The sequence below is a fragment of the Geotrypetes seraphini genome, chromosome 17 (genome assembly GCF_902459505.1).
Source record: "Geotrypetes seraphini chromosome 17, aGeoSer1.1, whole genome shotgun sequence".
Lineage (NCBI taxonomy): Eukaryota > Metazoa > Chordata > Amphibia > Gymnophiona > Dermophiidae > Geotrypetes > Geotrypetes seraphini.
The window spans coordinates 16,353,325-16,371,111 of NC_047100.1; the positions used below are offsets into that span (position 1 = coordinate 16,353,325).

The 17,787-nt window shown below is 40.9% G+C and overlaps 1 protein-coding gene across 1 annotated transcript in view; it reads right to left on the minus strand.

Moving 5' to 3' along the window:
• Positions 1-17,787, minus strand: part of IL17RD (interleukin 17 receptor D) — a 111,087-nt gene that overhangs the window by 50,988 nt on the left and 42,312 nt on the right. The window lies entirely within an intron of this gene.

Here is a 17,787-nt window from a genome sequence, read left to right on the forward strand (position 1 = left end):
GGGCTCCTTTTACGAAGCCGCTTTAGCGGTTTAACACGCGTAATAACGCGCACTAATTTGCCAGCCGCTCTAGCAGGCGGTAGTTTTTCAGCTAGCGTGACGGTTAGCGTGCACTAAAAAGGTGCGTGTGATAAAGCTGCTAACCCGGCTTCATAAAAGGAGCCCTTAGTGTCTTTTCACTCAATGGGCCACATTTATAAAGGAAACAACTATAATTTCAAATTACAGCTGATAGTCTGACAAAAAAAATCCTAAAAGATCTTTATCTTCAAAATAACTGATATGATTCTACCAGCTGTGCCTTTAACTAAGCCCAAAGGATCAAGTATATTTCAGGTTTCCAATTTTGTTATAAAATATAAATAACCAAATAGGTCATTTACAGATTTGAAACCCTTTGGAACTGGCAGAACAGATGGCTTTGATCCCCCCAGGCTGGCTTAGGTTACTTGGGCCTGCCAGGTTTGGGGAAGCTATAATTTCAGCAGCTATAGCCCCTATAAGGAAGGAAGTTTCAGTCATGAATATAAAGTTAACAAGACTATTTGAGAAATAGTTTCAGATTGCAAAATTAATTTGGGGTGGAGGGATTCTTCCGATAATAAATGCAGCCTAGAGTTATGGCCATTTTTCAGTCTTGGATAATGTTTTTTTTTCTCTGTCACTTTTTCTTTGTTTTAAAAGTTAAAGAGTCCGATATTCAGACCATGGGAGGCAGCCCAGCTATCTCCCACTGTCAGCAGCAAATCCAGAAATTCAATGCAAAGCTGAATCCAGTGACCAGCTTTGAATTTCTGGGGTGGGGGGCTAGCCCTTTTGACATAGCCATTAAGCAGATATTCTTTGGCTGGCTGGCTAAGTTTTAGTGGCCAAAGTTAAACCTGCTATTTATGCAGGTCTATCTGGCTGCTAAACTTAGTCGATCAACCAATAAATACTGGAGCTAACTGGCTATGTTGCACAGCATAGCCAATGACCGGGCTAGCTACTAAGCACTAATATTTGGCGGCCATCTTGTATTGAATACTAGTGCTTAGCCAGCCACAAACCGTTCCTGGCTGGCTAAATAGCGCTGAATATTGGGCAGATAGTCATAAATAAAATATTCAACACATTTTATTAAGTTACTAGTTGGGAATTTCAAGTATTTTTTTTTGTTATAAAATTTCAGTTCAACAAGCTGGAAAGAATATGCACTCTTGGACTGGGGTGGCAAAGGGAACAGTATATGGATAAAATAGGAATTCTATCTCCAACAGGCTGACTTCTTTTCACCCCTCTACTGCTGAGGCATAGGCTCCACTGTCCCCAGCCTGCTCAACACGTACAACCAACAGCTGACTGACTTTTCCTCACTATAGCACACGCTGGCATGTGCTTGTCTAGGACATGCAGACATCTGCTTCCAAGCAGCCATGGCCTCAACTGCCTTCCCTACCACTGCTAGCACAGTGCCCCATACAGCATGGCCCGGAGTTCTGCAACCAAGGATGTGATGAACAGTCATGGCTAGGAAATACCTAGATTCTCTAAGCTTGTCTTGTCTTACATTAAGACAAGAGCAACCAAAGACCTTGCTTAGCCAGACCACATCCAAAATGACATGCACTAATAATAAAACTAGCAGCAACCCATCATCCTGACAAGGAAGCTCAGTCATCTACAGATTGCTAGGTAGTCCTGGGTAATTCCCCCTTTGCTGTATTTCACTCCGCTACCACAAAATAGCTGCACAAATACAAATGATTGACATGGGGGGCAATTTTCAAACTATCAGCCTAGTTGCACAGTCCATGGTTCCTCTTTGCCTAGTTTTCAAAGAGAAAAGGGAAAGGGACTTGTATACTGACTTTTGTGGTTTTACAACTACACTCAACGTGATTTACATGCAGGTACTTCAAGCATTTTCCCTATTGTCCCAGTGGGCTCACTATCTAATGTACCTGGGGCAGTGGAGGATTGAGTGACTTGCCCTGGGGCACAAGGAGCAGCATGGGGTTTAAACCCACAACCTGAGGGTACTGAGGCTGTACCTCTAACCACTGCTTCATATTCTCCCCCGATACAATATCAGACTTTAGCTAAGTATAGAACAATGAAGCCATTGTGACATCACTGATAAGGTTGGCTTTTATTGGTGGACCAAGGCATTATGACATCAGGGAAAGAGACTGGGATTTGTATACTGCCTTTTTGTAGTTATAAAACTTGAGCTACTGTGAATCTGAGTTCTTTTACCTCAGATTATTTTAGCACAGGGTCTTATTGCATAAAATGGGAGCCTGTGCTAAAACAAGCTGAGTTTTATTTATATTTATTTAAAACATTTTTAATCTGCCTTTATCCAAGGCGGCTCACAGTATTACATACATATTTCAGGATTTGCACAACATAAAGATCCCAAACATCAACAGAAATCATAGGATTATACCATTTTTGACAACCTTCTGGCAACACAAGCAGCAAAAATCAACCATTCCATCTCCAATCTTATGACAATATCAGACAACCTCAAAACATTCAGAAAAGAAATCAAAACCCTGCTTTTCAAAAAATTCATCCAAATATCTTAACCCCTCCTCTTTTACCTCCAGAAGATTCACCTACCTTCAGATAACCTTCCCCCAAATTACCCACCTTAACACCTTCCAATTAAACAAATACCATCAATAGATTGTAACCTACCCTCTCTAACTGCATTCCATATGTATTTTTCATACAGTTCTTCACTGTCAGTTTAATTTCCATCCTATAAGTTCACATAGAATTTTTCTTTTTTCAACCATCTTTATTTTCTCTTCTTTATTAATTTCCAGGTACTTTAGTTAGATTGTGAGCCTTCGGGACAGTAAGGGAATTTTTAAGTACCTTCTTACTTCTCATTTATAATCTTAATGTATATTTTCTTCAAACCGCTTAGAACCTAACGGATGTAGCGGTATATAAGAAATAAATTACATTACATTACATTACATTTCAACCTATAAATTACATATCAGCTGCTCATTTACTGCATTACTTCAATCAAGCAGCACAAATCTAATAACTTACAAAAAAAAGATGATATTTAGACAGAGGTGAGAGGCACGTCCTGTAGGAAGTCGGCTGGCGCAGATGACTCTCCTCCTGGCCGACGTCTTTCCTCTCTCCGCACCTCTCAGATCCCTCCACCAAAGCAGGTTGTGGCCAGATGGGTCTCCGCGCATGTGCGGACATTGACGTGATGATGTCACGCATGCGTGTGATGTCATTGCATTGACGTTCGTGCACCTCCGGGTGCCTTCCATCCGGGGCACTGGATTTAGTGTGCCACCAGCCGGAAAGTTTGCGAGACACTGCTTTAAATAGTGCTTAAAAATTGGTGTTAACCATTGTTCTATAAAGGACATGTGCATTTTATAGAAGAGCAAGGAAGACCTGATTCTATAAACTGCGCCAACTTGTATGCGCCATTGAGCGCAATTGTCAATCATCTGCTAGATACCATTTATAGAATCACACTAGTAGGCATTGAATCCTTAGATGCACGTCCATTTGTGCCAGGGTTTTCTTGGCCTAAATGAGTACTCCTTAGTCAAACCATGTCCAAAATCCATCCCTAAGCATGCCTGTTTTCTCGTAAGCATCTCAGAGTAGTTACCTACTAAGTTAGGTGCCTAAATAATTTTTTATGCTATGTATCCTAGGAATAAGCAGTAGATTTTCCCCAGTCTATCGTAATAATGGCTTATGGACTTTTAGGAAATTATCCAATGTTTTTTAAAAATCCTGCTAAGCTAATGGCTTTCACCACATTCTATGGCAACAAATTCCAGAGTTTAATAACACGCTGTGTGAAAAAATAGTTTCTCCAGTTTGTTTTAAATTTATTACTTAGTAGCTTCATCGCATGTCCCCTAGTACTAGAATTTTTTGAAAGAGTGAACATGTGATTCATATCCACCATTTCCACTCCGTATTTTATAGACCTCTATCATATTCCCCGTAAGCTGTCTCTTTCTCCAAGCAGAGGAGCCCTAGCCACTTTAGTCAAAGAGAAGTTGTCCCAAACTTTTTAGCATTTTTGTCGCCCTTCTCTGTACCTTTTTTAATTCCGTTATATCTTTTTTGAGATACGGCGACCAGAACTGCACACAGTAGTCCAGTTGCGGCCGTACCGTGGAGTGACAAAAGGGCATTATGACATTTTCATCTTTGTTTTCCATTCTATTCCTGATAATTCCTAACATTCTATTTGCTTACATAGCTTAGATCCTTTTCCTCCTGCTCAAAAGAGCTTACAATCTAAACAGGCAAGACAGACAAAGAGGATGTCATGGATACAGTTAAGGGGAACGGTTAATTGGGCTGGGTTGGAGGGCAGAGGAGTAGAGTTAAGGATTGAAAGCTATATCAAAAAGGTGGGTTTCCAGTCTGCTTTTAAACAAGGGAAGGGAAGGGGCTTAACGGACAAACTCAGCTAATTTATTCCAGGCTTAGGGGGCAGTTAGATGAAAGGAACGAAGTCTGGAATTGGCAGTGGAGGAGAAGGGTAACGCTAAGAGTGACTTATCTGAGGAACAGAGTTCTCTGAGAGGTGTATAAGGAGAGAGAATGAGGAGAGCATCACATAGCTCATCTGATTGTGCATTTGCTGTAAATCGGTTTCAGTTGTTTTGGTTGGACTAGAAAGGTGGCATAAAAGCCCGCAATACAGAACAGAACTGAATTACCCTAGCGATCTCCATCCAGCTATCTCAAGAGAGGACAGCTGGCTACAGATTAGTCACACAGTATGCACAAAATCTTCCACAGGACAAAAGGGAAATGGAATATAATTACTATTATTATTATGACTATTAGTTTTTGTTCAGTAGTTTCTTTCACTCCTTTGGGCCTCCAGCTTAATCAGAGTCAAGCTCAGTTTGGCAACAACATATGGACCTTAATTTACATATACCTGGAATCAGGGCCAGCGCACCACGGTAAATAAGTATGGCACAGGAGCACCAAAGTGCAAAGATGCAGGAATAAAACAAGTATTTTTTAAAGGGAGAGCTAAAGCATGTGCATGTTAGCTTTATTTTATTTTAAGACAACCCCATCCTATTACTTCCTGCACAGTAACATAGTAAATGACGGCAGATAAAAGACCCGAATGGTCCATCCAGTCTGCCCAACCCTACATGCTCCATAAAAAAATCATTTAATTAAAATTGTCCTTTTTCTTAGCTATTTCTGGGCCACAGACCCAGAGCCCTGCCGTGTGCTTAGGTTCTATCCACTGGAGTTTCCATCAAAGCTCACCCCAGCCCATCTTAACCATTTCAGCCATCAAAGCCTTCCCCAGCCTGTCCTCAACTAAATGTCCACATACGGAACACATACCATACTAGACTGCCCAGTACCGACCCTAGTTCCTTCAATATATACCCATTATTTTCTGATTAGAGATCTTCTGTGTTCATGCCACACTCGTTTTAACTCTGTTACCATTTTCTTCTCCACCACCTCCCTTGGGAGCGTATTCCACAGATCAACTACCCTCTCCGTAAAGAAGAATTTCCTAACATTACTCTTGAATCTACCACCCCTCAACCTCAAATTATGCCCTCTGGTTTTACCATTTTCCTTTCTCTGGAATAGATATTGTTCTACGTTAATACCTTTCAAGTATTTGAACATCTGAATCATATCTCCCCTATCCCTCCTTTCCTCTAGGGTATACATATGCAGGGCTTCCAGTCTCTCCTCATACGTTTTCTGGCGCAAACCTCCTACCATTTTCGTCCCCTTCCTCCGGGCCGCTTCAAGTCTTTTTATGTCCTTATGGTCTCCAAAACTAAGCACAATACTCCAAGTGGGGCCTCACCATCGACCTGTACATGGGCATCAACACCTTCTTTCTTCTACTGGTTACACCTCTCTCTATACAGCCTCCGCTTTGTCACATTGTTTCTTCACCTTTAGATCACTATCACCTCTCCCCATCCGTGCACATCAGCTTCTCACCTCCCAGCACATACAGCTCCTTCCGATTTCTAAACCCCAAATGCATTACTCCGCACTTCTTTGCATTGAATTTTAGTTACAAGATATTGGACCATTCCTCTAACTTTTACAGATCCTTTTTCATGTTTTCCACTCCCTCCTCGGTGTCTACTCTGTTACAAATCTTGGTATCATCAGCAAAAAGGCAAACCTTTCCTTCTAACCCTTCGTCAATGTCGCTTACAAACATATTGAACATGATCAGCCCCAGCACCGATCCCTGAGGGACTCCACTATTTACCTTTCCCTCCTCAGAGTGAATTCCATTAGCCACCAGGCATCTGCCTATCAACCAGTTTCTAATCCAGTTCACCACTTTGGATCTTAACTTCAACCAATCAAGTTTGTTCATGAGCCTTCTATGAGGAACCGTGTCAAAGGCTTTGCTGAAATCTAAGGAAATTACATCTAGCATATGCCCTTCATCCAATTCTCCAATCACCCAATAAAAAAATTCTATCAGATTCATTTGGCACAACTTACCTTTAGTAAAACCATGTAGGTGGTTGGGGGCAGTCACAAATAGAACACAGAGACCCTACATTGCAGCAGCAAACTTAGAATGCAACAAATTTATTTTGTAAAAATTTGCAATGCCTCCTCATTCTGCTAATCTTGTACTGCCCTGGTAGTCAGCAAAGCTCATTGGCACCTCGACATCTAATCTAAAAGAGATATCAAAGCATACTATAAATAGAATACTCTGAATATTAAAATTTAATTTTCATTTTAATTTAATTTAATTCTTATATACCGCTAATAACCGTGAGGTTTCTAAGCGGTTTACAAAAATGATGCATTAAAGATACAATAAATAAAAACTAAATAAATAAGATAGGTACTTGGAAATTCCCTAACTGTCCCAAAGGCTCACAATCTAACTAAAGTACCTGAAGAAACAGTATGAAAAATAAAAATAAAAAGGCAGAGGTAGAGATAGAGATAGAAATGAAATATTCCAACAAGTAATGAATAAATAATAATTATTATCATGATTTATATAAAACATACCAGATGCACATAGGGGTCCTTTTATTAAGGCACGCAAACCAATTTAGCGCGTTAAATGCATCCATTATATTCTATGGGCACCTTAGAATTTAGTGCGTGCTAAATCGGTTAGCGCACTTTAATAAAAAGTACCCCATAGTGCTCTACAGAGACACAAGGGGAGAATTCTATAAATTATGCTTAAAAATCAGTGCTGGAAAGCCCTTTAGAGAATCACACTTGGAGAAGCATTTTCGGTATGATAAGTCAAACCTGATTTTAGACATTTTGCAAGTCTTAGGAGTTATCCTAGATTCCACCTTGTCATTTGATCTTCATTTAAACCTACTTCTAAACAGCGTCTTCTGGAAATTTTGTCATCTAAGATGAATTAGAAAATATTTTACATATGATCACTTAAAAATCATAACGCAAGCCCTTGTCTTGTCATAGTTAGATTACTGCAATGCACTATATTCTGGCTGTTCTCTAATTACTGGAAAACGCAACAGGCAGACTAATCTGTAATGCAATGAGATCCAGCTGTGTAACCTCTCTTTTAAACAAATTACATTGGTTGCTGCTGAACAAGGCCTACATTAATTTCAAGATATATACTTTCGTTCATAGAATTCTGTTCAGGGCAACTCCTTCATGCATGACACAAATGACATAAAGACCTTCTGTGTATAAATTATCCCACTCTCAAGACCAAGTTAGAGTAAACTTTCCCTCTGAAAAGAAGTTAAAATATAAATCATCTTTATGCCTATCTTTCCGTGTCAGGTAGCAAAATTGTGGAATATTTTACTCTTGGTAATTGGGTCTGAACCAAATGATATGATATTCTACCAAAAATTTAAAACTTCCTTATTTTTAAAATTTTTAGACAATTAGGACCAAATTATATAAACGGTGCCAAAAAATCAGCACCGAAAAAAGCACGATAAGTGCTATTCTATAAATGGTACTCAAAGTAAGGCACCATTTGTAGACTAGCACTTATACCTGTGGTCTCCAACATGTGGCTCTAAGACCGCATGCATCCTCCAAAGTCCTCCACTGTGGTCCTCAAACAGTTGGCTGAAATGCTTTTCAATTCCTGTAAATGTTAACTTCAACATGCAAACTGCAAATAATCTCTTAAGTGTGTTACGGAATTTTTTACTGTTTACAATCCAAAATAAAGTTGAGTTTTTATTTAATAATTTTTATTGAGCAAATTCAAAATAGTACAAAACTCCTTCTACATTCAGTGAAACAGTACTCAACTTTTCATTATCCCATGTACCCTGTTGAAAAGTAAAGATGAATTAACTCAAAGCACACTGGATTGCACTTATAGTCCCCCTGCTACCCCACCCCCTGCCCTTGTTATAGCAAACTATGCTCATAATGATAATAAGGAACTATTAAATAACACTTTTTTTCATATTCATGTTCTTATACTCTTAAGTTCAATATTCTGCTGCATGTTGCTGGCAATAGGGTTGACCAAAAGGGCTCCCATTCATTTTGGAATCGTCTTCCCCTTGCCGAGAAGTCTTGAACTGCACATTTTTCCATTATTAACAAATGTATCACTCATATTAGCTCTCCAAGTCTGCAAAATACTTTTAAGGGCCATCAGGTAAGTCCATTAAACAAACTTCTTCAGTCCTCTCTTATATAGTCCAGTGGCAAGGCTAATTCCAAAGATAAACTGGGCTGTGGGTTTGACTGGAAATTTCCAAATATTAGATGTAAAAGTAAACATCCGGTGCCAAAACGCAGCTGTGAGTGGACACTTCCATAGCATATGGCCCAAAGAGGTCCTAGCTTGACATTTACAGTAATTTGAAGCAAAGATGCTTTCTGAGGTGCCACATAAAGTCTCAAAATGATTTTGTATTGCATTTTCCACAGGGAGCTAAGACTTTTATTATATTTTCAATCAGGTCCTTGGGAAGCGAGAATCCCAAATTGGTAGTCCAGTGACTTTGAATTCCAGAGTAATTAATTGGCATTGAATTTCGATGGCACAGCCTAAGTGATGTGCATGCAAACTCTTTAGTCAGCCATTTTTCCAATATGGTCAGCAAGAAATTTTCTGGATTTGTTTCAGGGAGTCCTATGAGCCTTAAGTTATCTTGCCTTGATTGGTTATCCAGCTCCTCAAGCTTTGCGGCTTGCTCCTGTAGTTCCTTCTTAATGTTCGGTAAGATCTCATCATCCCTGTGATGTGAGCATTAAAGTCAGAGGCTCATTGTTCTAGAGATGCAGTCCTGGCGAGGACAGCAAATTGAGCCTCGGAGAAAGAGCCATAGACACCACTGGCGCAAGCTGCTCCTCCAAGAATGTAATAGTCGTGACTCCATTGCCTTTTTCTCATTGCTGCGTGGTTTGTCTTTGTCTTCTCATGTTGATTTCCCGGACATTTCACCTCCAACTTTGGTTACAAACTTGTCCATGCAGTGAGAAAGTCTTTTAATTAGCAGACCTCCAGATTTTAGTGATTGCCAAGTGTTTTTTTAGGTCGGCTGAAGCGTGGGTCCCAGAATAGCCTTAACCAGTGTCTTGCTCTCTCAACACATCACATGACTCCCTATAAAATGACTTTTTAAAATATGCTCTTGAAGTGTTGTAGAATCAATATTAGTATTCATTTTTGGGGCCCTCGGTATGTTACCATTGTTCTGGAATGTTGCTCGCCTCGCTTCTGTGGCCTCACGCAGGCGCTTTCCTGCATCTGTGCATGATTGTGAGGTGTAGTGGAGAGGACAGTTGCGTGCAGATGCTGTGGGGGCGCTTGCATGGGTTTGCAGAGGTGGGGCGGGCAACGTTCCAGAACGTAAGGTAACCATTGGAGGCAGTGCAGCTTGTGTGTGTACATAATCTCATGAACTCTCATGAAATTCGGCACCTCTCCTGGCGTGACTGCTTGATGTAAGATGGCGGTTGTGTCTGATGCTGGAGGAGGTGAGAGCTGAAGGCGGTTGTGGACGCAACCACCGGACACTTAAGGCATAAGTTTTCCAGGCACAAGTTGGATATTGATTCTCCCCTCTACAAAAAAGCCTAGAGGACTACACCAAAATCTTGTCTCTTGCAGTTGATATTTCTGACCCCGAAATATCTAAGAAAAAGGTCCATTTAAATTAAATCATTTTATGGAGCATGTATGGTTGGGCAGACTGGATGGACCACACAGGTCTTTATCTGCTGTTCTACTATGTTAAAGTTTAATACCTAGTCTGAACAAGCAGGCCTAAGCAGTTTACAAAATTTGTAGTACAGTATGTGTAAGCTTGACATCTTTTTGTGGCCCTCAGAACTTTCTCATATTAACTATGTCGCCCTTCACATGAAAAAGATTGGAGACCATTGACTTACACCAACTAAATTCTAGTGTAAATCCACATGCCTAAATTAGGCACAGATCTCCTTTATTCTATAACAGCAAGCACAAATTCAAGGAATATCCTTGATCTACCCATGACCCTCCCATGGTTGGGCCTCCTTTTTGGAATTGCATACAAAATATATGCGCAGATCCCGAAACCTAAAAATGTAAGTGTGGGTGGGTAAGCAGCTGGGTGCAGGGCAAGAGATGCCGGACCTGTTGTATGGAAGGGAGGGTTCAGCTACAGGTGGCCCCTATCATTGGGTGACCCTGGGATTTTGCTGGGCTCACTTGACAATAGCTATGCCCCTGATCTAGGTGCCTGCTTACAAAATTATCCTCATAATGAACAGTTAGCATGCATTATACATTTAGAAGGCTTCCTATTCCTTCCAAAAATAGCAGGATAAGTGATCAGAGAGTATACAGAAAGAAGAGCTGGAATTAAATCATCAGGATATTTTGTGGCTAGTGGAATGCGTTTACAGAACAGCATACAATCCAAAATGCCTGAAGAGCAATTCTAAAGGGCCTGCAAGAAAACTGGAACAAAGTTTATTTTGCCTGAAGACGACAGAATATATTTAGAAAGAAAAAGTTCTGAAGCACCCATGCTTGGAACGCCCATTAAAGAAGTTATAAGACCTTATTTTCCTCTAGGCTCTGTTACCATCTGGCCATCTGTTCTCTTAATAGCAGGAACTGTTCCAAAAGCAGATTGTTACTTTAATTGTTGGGCCATGGATTCAGGCACATCCCTGTGTTCCCTGTACTTTTACCTGGTACTCCACACAGCTGTTTCCCCTTCAGGTACACAATATAGCCTTTACTTCCACATTTCATCATATAATTCTTGTTTATTAACTTTTTCGTCTTGGCATCTAACTCAGCTCTATAAAATTCCTTTTGTAGTGATAAAGTAAGATGCAATATGGTTCTGAAGCAGGCCTCCATAATGTCTATAGCAAAGACAATCAGACCACATAAGAACATAAGAATAGCTGCTACTAGGTCAGACTAGTGGTCCATCGTGCCCAGCAGTCCGCTCACGCGGCAGTCCTCTGGTCAAAGACCAGCACCCTAACCGAGACTAATAATAATAACAGTTTATATACCGCAATACTGTGAAGTTCTATGCGGTTTACAAAAGATTACAAGAGGTACAAAATGAGTGATCTGAAGGGAGAAGAGAGTGAGAAATAGGTCAAGAAAACCGTTGTTAAGAGTGGAGTGTGGGTCAGTTGTCTAGGTACCTCAGGAATAGGTATGTTTTTAGGCGCTTCCTGAATTCCTCGTAAGTGGAGGGCGAGAGCAATTGTTTTAGATCTTTGCCCCATAATGCTGCTTGATGTGAGAGAAGGTGTTCGTAGTGTTTTTTTTAATTTGCAACCTTTGACTGGGGGGGAAAATGAAGTTCAGGTGAGAGATTCTCTTGTGTTTGTTGGTGGAGAAGGTGAAAAGGTCTGTTAAGTATTTAGGGGCTAGACCATATAGTACTTTGAAGTAGATGCAGGCAAACTTAAACTTTATGCGTGCTTCTGTCGGTAGACAGTGCAACTGCCGGTAATAAGGAGTCACGTGATCAAACTTCTTTAACCCGAAGATAAGTCTGACCGCTGCATTATGCATAAGCTGCAGACGTCGCATATTCTTTTGGGAAATTGTTAAATAGGCGATGTTGCAGTAGTCGAGTTGACTTAGTACGAGGGATTGTACCAGGATTCTGAATGCTGATGTATCGAAATAAGACTTAACGGATCTCAGTTTCCAGAGAGTGAAAAAACCTCTTCTGATTAAGGAGTCCACCTGGTCTTTCATGGTTAGGCACTGATCTAGAGTTACACCCAGTATCTTCATGGTGGACTGAATAGGGTAATTAAGATCGTTGATGCTTAGTGGGGTTTTGGTGTCAAACGGGTGAGGGGAAGCAATGAAGAATTTCGTTTTTTCTGAATTAAGTTTGAGCTTGAAGTCTGTCATCCATTGTTCCATCACATTTATTGCTTCAGTTGTCTTGGGAATGGTTTCCGAGATAGAGTTAGCAAATGGGATGATGAGCGTAAAGTTGTCTGCGTAACTGAATAGTTTTATCCCTAGCTGGGTCAGTTGCATGCCCAGTGAGGACATGTAGACATTGAAAAGCAATGGGGATAGCGGTGTCCCTTGTGGCACACCGGAAGAATTTCTCCAGGTATCGGAGAGATCGTAGTTGAAACGTACCTGATAGGTACGAGATGTAAGGAAGCCCTGAAACCAGTTTAACACCTCATCCCTGATGCCAATGGCATCCAGGCATTGAAGCAATTTCTCATGGTCTACCAGATCGAAGGCAGAGCTCATATCGAATTGCAAGATCAGGGCATTGAGGCCCTTGCTAAACAATAGTTGCAGATGGTCTAAGATAGCCGTGATTACTGTCTCCGTACTGAATAAAGGTCTAAAGCCGGATTGAGTTTCATGGAGGAGAGAGAACTGGTTGAGATATTCCATCAGTTGGGTGTGAACCAATCCCTCCATGATTTTTACAATAAGTGGGATGGATGCTATAGGTCTGTAGTTGATTATTAACGTTGATGGTTCTTTTCTACCAGCGCCCGTTCTTGTTCAGCAGGAACTTGTCTAACTTTGTCTTGAATCCCTGGAGGGTGTTTTCCCCTATAACAGCCTCCGGAAGAGCATTCCAGCTTTCTACCACTCTCTGGGTGAAGAAGAACTTCCTTACGTTTGTACGGAATCTATCCCCTTTCAACTTTAGAGAGTGCCCTCTCATTCTCCCTACCTTGGAGAGGGTGAACAACCTATCCTTATCTAAGTCTATCCCCTTCAGTACCTTGAATGTTTCAATCATGTCCCCTCTCAATCTCCTTTGTTCGAGGGAGAAGAGGCCCAGATTCTCTAATCTTTCGCTGTATGGCAGCTCCTCCAACCCCTTAACCATCTTAGTCGCTCTTCTCTGGACCCTTTTGAGTAGTACCGTGCCCTTCTTCATGTACGGCAGTACAGCGGCATGATAACCTTCTCTGATCTGTTCGTGATCCCCTTCTTTATCATTCCTAGCATTCTGTTTGTCCTTTTTGCTGGCGCCGCACATTGCGTAGAAGGCTTCATCGACTTGTCGATCAGAACTCCCAAGTCCCTTTCCTGGGAGGTCTCTCCAAGTACCATCCCGGACAACCTGTATTCGTGCATGAGATTTTAAATAGGCATCCTTAGATGTGCTAATTTTGCGCAGCTAATTCAGCTACTGGGATGAGAAAAGGGGTGGGGAGGGAGCCTGCAAAATCACCTTTACGCACAGAAGACTGTCTGGTGTATGTGTATCTTCCTCTTAAGTATCATTCGCCAGTCAGAAGGAGGATTTAGCCCGCAGCACCTCATAGCTACTGCTTTCCCTCTACTGAATTTCCTCTACAGTCAGAACAATACAGGACCTTGTTTTGGAAAACATATTATGAAGAGAGCCCCATGTTCTTGTTTGCCTAGAGTCCACCAAAGAATCTTGCCCTGGCCAGGAAGGGAGGTAGAAACAACCTGCCGCTGGAGAGGAAAGAGGACACCCCCCTAATATGCAATGAATTCTAAAATGACATGTACCAGAACACCACTCCTAGCTGAAGTACATCCTTTAAACTTGTACTTCTTTGAACCCTAAAATATTCTCTCTCTTTCTCTGACAGGCAATTTCTGCATCAGTGTAAAAAAAAAAAAAAGTCCAAAAACACATGGAACAGCTGGAAGACAGATCAGTGTCCTTAAAGACATCAATTAGGAAGTCAGAGAGTTAAAGGCTTTCCTTGCTTTTTGACTTTGCTTTTTCATGGGATTATTTCAACTGTTCTCTCCAAACTTGAAGCTGGCAAATTAACAAAAGATAATAGAATTGCAGTTCCAATGCAAAAATGCTTCCCATTGATTTTAATCCTTGATCAGGTCTCAAAATCAACAAGCTACATAAGTAAAATTGACTTGGTGCTTGTTAATTCATTGCAAACTGCCTTGATAAAGCAATGTAGGAGGTGTATCAAATTAAATAAAGTAAACCAAAATAAGCTTTCAAACCTGATCTTAAGGCAAAGTTACATTTTGAACAGCATTTTAGAAAAGATGTCAGCTCAGAATAAGGATGTCCAGATTGGCATGTTATTGATGATACTAGAATTTTACATCAGAATCTGCCAAATAAAATATATCAGTCCAAACTCAAATACATGAGAAATGGATGTCCATATGCGGTGATCACCCAGCATGGATATCTATCTTACAAATGGAAATATCTGAACTATGAATGGGGCAAAAAAAAGGGCACAGATACCATTATGGCAGTTTAGGAACATCCATGTTTTTAAAATGGCGCCCGACTTGCACCAGTATTCAAAGAAGAAGTATGTATGTATTTTTGATTTGAAACTGACTCCATGTACAAAGCTGCTAGATCCATGACCCCTTGTATCTGCTTTTCCTGTGGGTACAATTTTTTATTTTTTTTTGCTGGAAACGTAGGTGTGAAGATTTGTAAACACCAGCTTTCTGCATACTTTTCTTCCCCTAAGTTAAATATGCCTCTGGAAACATTCTCTAAAAGTTTGCTTATAAGATGGCAACAGAGACAGTCCAATCATTAGGCAGCAACTTTTTTACTGCATTCAAACTTGGAAAAAAGTAACGTTGGGCTTCAGTAGGTTATTTCATTGTCATCTACTACTACTACTATACTACACCTACTACTACTACTCCATCTACTACTACACTTACTACTACTACTTATTATTTCTAAAATGTTACCAGACGCACACAGCGCATATAACAAACATGCAAGAGATGGTCCCTGCTCAAAGAGCATGCAATCTAAATCCTTCTCTTTTACTATTTTAGTTCAGTACTCTGCTTTTTCAGCAGTCAGTTTAGGCAATAGTGTAGCCTTTACAGTCTCTGTTAGGGTTTTATACAAGAAGTATTTTAGGTTGCACTTCAGAGCATAAGATAAGATCATATTAGTGCATGGATAGCAATTGAGGTGAGTCTCTGTTTAAACTCCCTCCCACCCTCCCCAGCTCCCACTCATCCCAAGGCTTCTGATTTATAGGCTCTTCAGCCCATTAGGAAAAGGGCATTTATTTGGTAGGATTTTTTCTGCTTTTTCTTCTCTTTTTTTCATCAGGTGTGCTGTAACCACACAGTATGGCTGGGAAACATTGTATCATCAAAGCTGTTGCTCAGGTTATAGCTTCTGACTCTGTGCACACAGAAAATGTTATCCAAGCAGAGGGAGTAGTTCCATGTGCAAGCTGTCTTCAGTTTGAATCCCTCATGTAGGAAGTAAAGGAAATGAGAGAGGAGGTGGCAAGACTGAGAAGCATCTATGAGAACGAGAGGTAAATCGATGAAATGCTTCACGAGGCATCAAAGATTTCCAGCAATGGGGGAAGAAGAAGCTGTGCTGAGGGAGAATAGCTGGACTCAGATTACGGACCCTGCAGGATTGATACTGTGACTCCACCTGCCCTTGCTGAAGAACTAGTATGCAACCTTGGAAGTGGAGGAAATGAGAGCATCCTAGGGAAAGAAATGACCAAAGCTCGAAATCCCCAAAGCTGCTGGATCCATGACCTCTAGGAGGCATAAGGTAGTGGTAGTTGGTGACTCGCTTTTGAGGGGTGCAGAGGCATCCATCTGTGGACCAGACATGATATCCTGGGAGGTATGCTGTCTGCCTGGTAACAAAATCCAAGATGTTACAGAAAACTTGCCGAGACTCATCAAACCTAATGCTATTATCTGATGCTGCTCATCCATGTTGGCACTGATACTGCTAGGTACCCTCCAAATGTATCAAAAGTGACTTTGTGGCTTTGGAAGAGAAGGTGAAACAGGTGTGCGCAGATGGTATTCTTGTCAATCTTCCCTGCTGAGAATAAAGGCCAGGGTAGAAAAGCTCGCATCCTGGAGATGAAAGTGTGGCTGCATGGATGGTCTTGTCAAGAGCGTTTCATCTTCCTGGACTATGGGATGATTTTCCAAGGGAAGCTGTGCATCAATAAAAGAAGGGAAGTGTCTTCAGCAACTGACTGGCTAACCTACTGAAGAGGGCCTTAAACTAGAATCGTTGGAGCGGGGTGATCAAAGCCCCCAAGTGAGTTTAAGCCTTCAGGTAAGTGAATCACTAAATACCTCTATCCAAATGGGAAAAGGGGGGCAATGTCTGGAAAACAGTATATATTAATGCTTGAAGTATGGGAAACAAGGTACTGGATCTAGAGGCTGTGATGGAAGAGGCTGAGTTGGATTTAGTAGTAATCACAGAGATGTGGTTCATGGAGTGGTCAGAGATTTAATAGTAAAGGGGAAGTATTACTAATAGGCGATTTTAACATGCGAGGTGTTGACAGGTATCCCTAGAAGTAGGGAGATCCTGGATTCTCTAAACGGAAAACTGTTCCAGCAATTGGTAATGGAACCCTCGTGGGATGTGGCCATAATTGGCTTAGTGCTTACAAATGCAGAAAGTGTTTCTGATGTTACAGTGAGTGATCATTTGGCATCCAGTGAGACCAGAATTGAACGCAAAGTAGGTGTTCGCACAATATATTTATTTACTTATTTATTTTTTGGGAGTTGGCCCACCCCTTTTCCAGTTGAAGCTCAAGATGACTTGCTTTCAGGTATAGTAGGTATCTCCTGGTCCCAAGAGGGCTCACAGTCTAATCTTGGATCTGAAGTAATGGAGGGTTATATGATCTGCAGTGGGATTTGAACCATGTTTCCCTAGTTCTCAGCCTATTACTCAATATGAATGATATATTAAAATTATTTTTCTCATTAAGGTTCCTCAAGATCCCTAGCACAAATTCTACCACTGCTGTTAATAGCAGAATAAGAAACAGTTCACAGGAGATGTGTGCTAACAAACTGTGTATCTCACAGCACAAAGCTACATAAGTGTGATGTACAGGGTTAGTAGAAGTTACTGTAACTGATATATTTTCAGAAAAGGTGGACAAATGCCTCCGTCCTGTAAATCAAAAAGAACAGCAATGCAAGTCCCCTTAATTCCAAATGGTATTTTTCCCCTAGTGTTGGCCATTTGTTTTCTTTCAAGTGTCACTAGTGAAAGAAGAGAACCGTCCTGGGTAAGAGGAAAGAAAAAACACATGACGGCATGCTTGAACAAATGTTAAAACCATCAGTTCCTACTCCGCTGAGCATCAGTATCGGCTAACCGAAGGGGAAAATAACTTCCGATTCTGAAAACAAATGTGCTAACATTCCTAAAATTCTTTTTCGGTCTAGGAGAAACTGATGGAAGATAATAAAACCTTTTTGTTGTTGTTCACTAATGTTACAATAAATCACTTTGGAACTAAAAGGCAGAGACACCTATTACAATA